Genomic DNA, 5330 nt, shown 5'->3' on the forward strand with positions numbered 1-5330 from the left:
GATTTTTCTCGTCCCGTTTTTTAAACCGTTTTTAAAATTGGTGCATGTCACGAAGACATCGCAGGGAAATTTTTGAATTGGATCCCGATATTGAGAGAACGTTTCACCAAAGAAGGAGGGCTCAAAGAGCATTTTTTGCTCTACTCTCTCCCAGCATGGAGTTACCTAACCCAATTATCCCTGAGATTCCACATTTAGAAAATCAACCGCCTGCCTTTGGGACAATACCACCTTTTTCCAAATTTTCCGCAAGAACACCACCATCATAATAATCATAATGAGGACACAGAGTCGGAAAATAATGAACAACCAAGAGTGCAAACTCCGAACATCATTAATTTGGCAAATTCCAAAAATGGAAGGATCATGGACTATGCCATCCCTGATTTTGAGTAATTAAATTCTGGGATAGTTAGGCCGCATATGACCGCTCTCCATTTCGAGCTAAAACTGATTATGTTTCACATGTTGCAAACAAACGGACATTTTGCCAGATTACCTTCGGAGGACCCACACTCACATTTGAAATCCTTTATGAAAATCATTGATGCTTTCCTGATCCCGGGAGTGTCTAATGACGCTCTAAGACTCACTTTATTCCCATTTTCTCTGAGGGATCGGGCAAAGGCATGGTACAATTCATTAGCTCCGGAGTCTGTGTCTTCATGGAGTAATATGGCGGAAAAGTTTTTGCGAAAATATTTCCCACCAACTAGGAACGCTAAGTTCAGGAATGAATTTTGCCTTTTTAAACAAATGGACGATGAAGTTGTTCCTGACGCTTGGGAAAGGTTTAAAGAGTTGTTAAGAAGATACCCTCACCATGGCATCCCGTACTGTATTCAACTTGAGATGTTTTACAATGGGTTAAGTCCCATTGCTAAACAGATGCTCGATGCGACTACGGGCGGAGCCTTTACAGCTATGACCTACAATGAAGGATATGAGATCCTAGAAAAAATTTCTGCTAATAATGGACATTGGGCTGATCCACATGCTCAACCGCAAAAGAAGACAACAGGAATACATGATGTTGATGCATATACTGCATTAACAGCACAACTCTCTTCTATGGCCAATATGCTTAAAAATCTAACTTCTGGCCAAGGAGTGCAGTCAACTGTTACATCATCTATTCCAGCTGCCCTCTCAGTGCAATGTGTCTGTTGTGGAGGGGAACACTCTTATGAATTGTGTCCACATAACGCTGAATCTGTGAATTATGTTCATAACAGATCGAATCCCTACACTAACACATATAATGCTAGTTGGAGACAACACCCAAATTTTTCATGGAATAGTCCAAGTTTGAACCCCCCCAGTCCATAAGCAACAAGGAAACCCTAATTTTCAACAACATCAACATGCAAGCAGTTCTAATTCTCAGAATCACCATCATCAGAATTTTCAAAGTAATCAACCACCTTTTCAGACTAAACCACCTCCACAGTCCGAATCATCATCTTCCTTAGAAGCTATGATAAAAGGACTGGTGGCTCGGTCCCAAGCACAGCAGCAAATGATGACTCAAAATCAATCTTTGTTCAATCAACAAAGTGCTGCCATCAGAAACCTGGAAACGCAAGTCAGTCAACTTGCTCTAAATCAGAATAGTGGAGCCGTTGGTACTTTGCCTAGTAACACTGAAGTCCCGAGAGATCTAGGAAAAGAGCATGTAAAGGTAGTGACTCTTAGGAGTGGTAAGGAAGTAACAGAGACCGTCCCAAAAGAAAGTGAACAGGTTGTGTCTAAACCTGAGACTATACCTATGGTCCCTGTTACTGAAAGTCCACCAAAACCTTTGGATAACCCACTTCCTGAGACCACCACCTTTGTTCCTCCTAAATCAGACTATCCTTTGTTATTTCTAGAAGAAGTTGCTAGGAAAAAGCCAATTGAGGATGAGGTTATAACCGGTCCAAAAACCAAAGTTATAATCTCATCTGAACCTCAAGAAAGTAAGACCAAGACTCTAGGTACTCTGTACCCATCTTGCTCAACACAACCAAACAAAGCCATCATAAAGCCAGTTCTTCTTTATGTTCCTTTTCCCCAAAGGTTAAGGAATCAAAAGGAAGAACTGCAATTTAAGAAGTTTTTGGAAGTGTTTAAAGCATTGCACATCAACATACCTCTTGTTGAAGCAATAGAGCAAATGCCCAGTTATGCCAAGTTCCTTAAAGATATTTTGAGTAAGAAGAAGAAGTTAACCGAATATGAGACCGTAGCTCTTACCGAGGGATGTAGTGCGCTTCTAACCAACAAAATATCCCCCAAGCTTAAAGACCCAGGGAGTTTCACTATTCCTTGTTCTATAGGTGGAAAGGAGATTGGTGAAGCATTGTGTGATTTAGGAGCTAGTATCAACCTTATGCCCTTGTCTGTTTTCAACACCCTAGGCATAGGAGAAGCTAGACCTACCACTGTCACCTTGCAATTGGCCAATAGAAGCATTGCTTATCCTAAAGGTAAGATTGAGGATGTCTTAGTTCAGGTTGACAAATTCATCTTTCCGGCTGACTTCATCATCCTTGATTTTGAGGCTGATAAGGATATTCCCATAATCTTAGGAAGACCTTTCTTAGCCACTGGTGGAACTTTGATATTTGTCCAAAAATGAGAGCTGATCATGAGACTCCAAGATCCATAAGTCACATTCAATGTCTTTAACTCCTTAAAGTACCCTGATTACTTAGAGGAATGCTCAGGAGTTACTGAGATTGAGACAATATGCTATCAGGAAGGAGCTAGGAAGGCATGTACGCAAGAGGAGGAGGATAGTGTTGAGATAGGTGATGATACTGTTGAGGATTTAGAAGGTGATGTCCCATCTGATGCTGCAGCATTTGAGTTGTTGGACAATAGTGAGCTTAAGAATTTTACCCCGTCTATAATTTCACCACCTGTTTTGGAGTTAAAACAACTCACATCTCACTTGAAGTATGCATATCTAGGAGAGGAAGGTAAATTATATGTCATTATATCATCTACCCTAGATTTACATCAAGAAAAGAAGCTTGTAGATATGTTGAAGTTGCACACCAGAGCCATAGGATGGACCATTGCTGACCTTAAGGGGATTAGTCCTTCTATATGTCAACATAAGATCATCCTAGATGAAAAGAACTTCAAATCTATAGAGCCTCAAAGGAGATTGAACCCGGTCATGAAAGAAGTAGTGAAAAAGGAAATTTTGAAGTGGCTAGACGCTGGAATAATTTTTCCAATAGCTGGTAGTTCCTGGGTTAGTCCAATCCAGAGTGTCCCAAAGAAGGGAGGGCTTACAGTTGTCACTAATGACAAAAATGAACTCATCCCCACAAGAATAGTGTCTGGTTGGAGGATATGTATGGACTACTGAAGGCTAAACAAAGCCACTCAAATGGACCATTTTCCCTTGCCTTTTATTGATCAGATGTTAGACAGGTTGGTTGGAAAAGAGTATTACTACTTTTTGGATGGATACTCCTGATATAACCAAATAGCCATATCACCCGAGGATCAAGAAAAGACCACTTTCACATGTCCCTATGGTACTTTTGCCTTTAGGAGAATGCCATTTGGACTTTGCAATGCTCCTGCAACTTTTCCAAGATGCATGATGTCCATATTCTCTGACATGCTTGAAAAATCCATAGAAATCTTTATGGATGATTTTTCAGTTTATGGCTCATCTTTTGATAATTGTTTGGAAAATCTAAAAAGGAGTCTTGAAAGATGTGAAGAGACTGATCTGGTTCTCAATTGGGAAAAGTGTCATTTCATGGTCAAAGAAGGAATTGTTTTAGGCCATTTGATTTCCAAAAGAGGAGTTGAGGTAGACAAAGCTAAAGTTGAAATCATTGAAAAACTACCTGAACCAACTACTGTCAAGGGAATACGAAGTTTTCTTGGTCATGCTGGGTTTTACCGAAGGTTAATAAAAGACTTTTCAAAAATCTCAAAACCTTTGTGTTTACTTTTGCAACATGATCAGAAATTTGATTTTACGGTTGAATGTAGAAATGCATTCAACACTTTAAAGAAAGCTTTAGTAACCGCACCAGTAGTTGTTGCTCCTGACTAGAACAAACCCTTTGAGATAATGTGTGATGCCAGTGATTGGGTTGTTGGAGCTGTCTTAGGTCAAAGAAAGGAAAAAGTTTTTCATTCAATCTATTATGCAAGTAAGACCTTGAATGAAGCACAACTTAACTACACAACAACTGAAAAAGAACTTTTAGCTGTGGTTTTTGCTTTTGAGAGATATAGATCATATTTGATGGGAACAAAGGTCATTATTCACACTGATCATGTTGCCATCAAGTACTTGATTTCCAAAAAAGATGCTAAACCTAGTTTAATAAGATGGGTTTTGTTGTTGCAAGAGTTTGACCTTGAGATAGTGGATAGGAAAGGAGTAGACAACCAAGTTGCAGACCATTTGTCAAGATTAGAGAAGCCTAAGGAGACCCTAGAAGAAGGAGAGATTGTTGAAACATTCCCCGATGAGAGAATTCTTGTGTTAGAATCAAAGCCACCATGGTTTGCCGACATTGCAAACTATTTGGCTTGTGGAATTAGACCTTCTGATATTTCTGGCCATATGTTCAAAAAGTTTCTCCATGATACTAAAACTTACCTTTGGGATGACCCTTACTTGTTTAAGATAAGTGCAGATCAAATCTTAAGGAGGTGCATCCCAGAAACTGAAGTGGCAGCAATCCTGCAGCATTGCCACCAAGCAACATATGGAGGACATTTTGGAGGCCAAAGAACAGCTGCTAAAGTATTACAATCTGGATTTTATTGGCCTACTCTCTTCAAAGATGCCCACAATTTTGCACAAAGATGCAATGAGTGTCAAAGAGGTGGTTCCATTTCCAAAAGGAATGAAATGCCATGTGACACTCCAAATCTCCACACATTGCATATCACATAGAATTCATTCATAGAATACATAGATTCCCACGTAGGTCCTAAATTACAAGAGCATGTGCTACAGGTTACGATACAAATTTGCATAACTTAAAATTTCAAAATACATGCATTTGTAAACTAGCATCGCTCTTCTCCAAAACACATCTAGATATGGTCTTCAACATTTAAGCACATAAGGGAATTAATCATATAATGCTTTTTCCTTTATCAATATTATAATTGGTATTACCTGCACACATATTTTTGAAAACACAAAATGAGGGTTAGACAAAAGTCTAGTGAGATTCCCTTTTTCATGATATGCAGAGTGAGATCACCAAAAACATTAATCAAAGAATCTCTCAATCATAATGAAGAATAATAAAAGAATCGCATCATGTTTAAGTCCATCGGGCCTCTTGTTCAAAATC

The 5330-nt window shown here is 39.1% G+C and overlaps 1 non-coding gene and 1 pseudogene across 1 annotated transcript; one reads left to right on the plus strand and one right to left on the minus strand.

Annotated features, from left to right (window-relative positions):
* Window positions 1–675: 675 nt before the first annotated feature.
* The window catches only part of LOC112529011, an 11341-nt pseudogene continuing 6686 nt past the window's right edge, over window positions 676–5330 (plus strand).
* LOC112499771 lies at window positions 724–830 on the minus strand. The gene has a single exon (XR_003067292.1). It is a non-coding gene; the product is annotated as a small nucleolar RNA R71 (small nucleolar RNA).

The sequence above is a fragment of the Cynara cardunculus genome, assembly GCF_001531365.2.
Source record: "Cynara cardunculus var. scolymus isolate 2C chromosome LG 16, CcrdV1, whole genome shotgun sequence".
Taxonomy (NCBI): domain Eukaryota; kingdom Viridiplantae; phylum Streptophyta; class Magnoliopsida; order Asterales; family Asteraceae; genus Cynara; species Cynara cardunculus.